This window comes from Mustela nigripes, chromosome 1, assembly GCF_022355385.1.
Source record: "Mustela nigripes isolate SB6536 chromosome 1, MUSNIG.SB6536, whole genome shotgun sequence".
Lineage (NCBI taxonomy): Eukaryota > Metazoa > Chordata > Mammalia > Carnivora > Mustelidae > Mustela > Mustela nigripes.
In genome coordinates, this window is record NC_081557.1 from 38234306 (window position 1) to 38237773 (window position 3468).

Here is a 3468-nt window from a genome sequence, read left to right on the forward strand (position 1 = left end):
CTTTTAGTTTATGAATTTGGGGGATGAAAAATAATTTGACATCTCTCTTATGTTACTTGTTATATTATACAGTAAGAAAATTTTTTTAAAGATCTTATTTATTTGTCAGAGAAAGAGCGAGCGCACAAGCAGGCAGAGCATCAGGCAGAGGCGGAGAGAGAAGCAAGCTCCCTGCTCAGCCTGCTCAGATGCGGGACTCAATCCCAGGACCCTGGGATCATGACCTGAGCCGAAGGCATTGACTTAACCAACTGAGCCACCCAGGTGTCCCTACAGTAAGAAATTTTTAATGTAAATCTCTCTCTCCCCTACCAGGAAGTCAAAGCTGTAAACAAATGTAATGTGTGATTTTAGAGTGGACCCTGAATGGGGAAAAAAAAAATCTTTAAAAGCCATTATTAAAACAACTGACAATATTGCAACATGGATTATATATTATAGTAATGTAGTGATGTCACATTTCCTGATTTTTATCATTATGCCGTGTTTATATAAGATAATAATATCCATGTTCTTGGGAAAGATACACTGCAGTAGTAAGTCTAAAGGTGCACAGTGTGTAGAGAAGGGGTATAATATATGTGACTAATTCTCAAATGGTTCAGAAAAAATATATACAATGCACATATTTGTGTGTATGCACATAGGGATTGTATATGTGTGCATGTATATATGTAGGGATGTGTATTATGTACGTATACATATATATGTATGTGTGTGTGTATATATATATGAATGAATATAACAAAATATTAACAATTAGTGCTTCTAGATAAAAGTATACAAGGGCTGGGGTGCCTGGGTGGCACAGTCGGTTAAGCATCTGTCTCTTGGTTTTGGCTCAGGTCGTGATCTCAGGGTTGTGAAATCGAGCCCCACGTCAGGCTCTGCTCCCAGCATGGAGTCTGCCTCAGACTCTCTCTCCCTCTCCCTCTGCACCCCCCCACCTCTCTCTTTCTCTAATAAATAAATCTTTAAAAACAAGTATACAACAAGGGCTTTATATATTATTCTTGAAATTCCTGTGCAAAATGTGGAAATTTCCCCAATTTTTAAAAACATTTTATAATCACTACAAAGTCAAGTTTACCCCCCAAAAGTTAAGCTAGTTAAGCTGTAGAGTCCCCCTTCCAAAGGAAGAAGTAAAAATATTTCTATCCCCACAGGACATCACAATGTTCATATGAAAGGAAGGATTATGAGTCTTTTCTGCTTGAATGATTCTTTTTCCAACTGATAAAACTTTTTCTCTCCCCGCTGGGTCCCAGCGTCTCCTAATCATCTCATCTCAGCCACATGACATTGCTCAAATTTGGCTGCAAATTTGGCTGCACCTTAGAATCACCTGAAAAGCTTGAAAAATGATTGTTGCTGCAGGTCCTACCTCCAGAGAGTCTGAATCATTGAGTACTGGGTATGGGTGGCCTGAGCAGCAGGATTAACCCCCCCCCCCTCAAAAAACCTAACTCCTTCATGTGATTCTTTTCATGCAGCCAGTTTGGAGAACCCACTAAGGTACACCATGTTACTGCCTGCTCTGAGTTGAGCTCGGAGCCTAGTGGGATCCCAGATGTGCTATCATCGCCCTGGTCTCTGGCTCAGTTCTATGGCTGCGGTGAGTACCTTTCTTTGACTATGGCTTTGCAGTCCCATCTAGGACACAGGACTGCAAGGGGCTTGGAGGTGTCCATCCTGGAGGGCCTCTGGCACCACCAAGATGCTCATCTTTTCCAGGGTTTCTTTTGCCTTTTTTTTTTTTAGTATTTTATTTATTTATTAAATAAAGGGAGAGAGCACACCTGCTGGGGGAGGGGTAGAAGCAGAGGCGGAGGGAGGAGCAGACTCCAACCCTGAGCAGGGAGCTGGACGTGGACTCAATCCCAGGACCCTGAGATCACAACCTGAGCCAAAGTCAGACGCTTTAAGCAACTGAGCCACCCAGGCGCCCCTGTTTCAGGGTTTCTACAGTCACACTGAGCACTTGGGGAGTAGTGGGGTTTGTTGGGCGTTACTATGGGAAGGTGATGGGCGACAAGAGCTATCAGGGGAGGGGGAGTCCGGAGAGTGCTTTCAAGACCTTTTCTTTCTGTTGGCATCCCTGTTCCATCCTGAAAGCCTAGGTCTGTTTCTCTAACCGACACTCGCCAACCACGGAGGATCACAGGACAGGTCCCTGACCAACACACCAAGTGGGCAAGCGCGTGATTCCCAAAGAGGAGGTATGTTCTTTGTTCCCTCTACCCAGTGAGCCACTCTCGTTCTGCATCCTAGTAAAGAAAGTTCTCTTTGCAGCCTTGGAATGCCCGCTCAGAACAGCCTCTGGTATCACCCTGCACAGGTACTTGTCATCTCTAATCGCCCCTGCTCCCCTATTAAAAGATACATTTTCAAAGCCATGGGAGCCAGTTACTCATTCAAATGCTGTTCACAAATAACAGGACTCGCGTGTGTAATAGGGAGTTACTCAGCTTGGAAAATTTTCCCGGAAGAGTTAAAATTTCTGCTTCATTGGAAAGGGTGGTGGGGAATGTCCTGGCGGGAGGAATTTTCAGCCCCCAGAATTTTACGTCTGACGTCTGACGTCCCTCCCCTGCATCTGAGCTGGAATGAGAGATGCAGCGTGAGATTGCAGGAGAGGCAGGGCTGGGGACAGTTTGGGGGCCTGCAGGTGTGTGGCGGCTGCACAAGGGCTGGTCCCCCACCCAAGCGGGCCGACACCGGCCAGGACTTGCCGGAGCCCCTGGCAGGGGAGTCGCCTTGTAAATTATTCTCTGGAGGATCCTTCCGTGTTGGATGGGAAAACCAAGGGCAGAGCGAGGAGGTGGTGCAGCCACGGTTTCAGGTGGGAGGCTTCTTAGAGAAAGTCCATCGAGGAAAGGCTGAGCCTGGGCAGTGATGACTGGCCATGACCTCCCAGCAAACTGGGAGGGTCTATACCTACACTTTCTCACTGTTCAAATTGTCTCCAAAGCAACCAAGAGCCAGGGCACTGCACCCCTCCCCACCTCTATTTTAATGATTGTTTTTCTTTTAAGTAAAGATTTCCTGGAGTTCTATAGTAGGAGGACACGACACTGAAGCCCTATACTAGGAGACAGCCCTAGGTGGGAGAAGGGATGCAATGACCAAGGCGGGGGGCTCCGGAGTCCAGAACAGAGAGCTGGGAAGGCAGACCTGTGCGGGAGTGCTGCTCAGACCTCCTTGGGAGCCTCCAAGAGGGTTGTGGGTAACATAAGGAGTAAGGGAAAGCAGCCTAATGAGAAAGAACAGGAAGAGAAGAGTCAAGGGTCAAGTTCTCAAATTCTTCTTTAGTAGTGGTGAAAACAGCAGACTCTCCTCCTGGGAAATTCAGTCCCCATTAATGTCCCATCATGGATTTGACCTCATCAGCGCCCCCCTCCACCTCAAGCCCTCGGGGGCCACCCACCGACAGAGACTCACAGATGATAGCTTGAGAGCTAATGATTC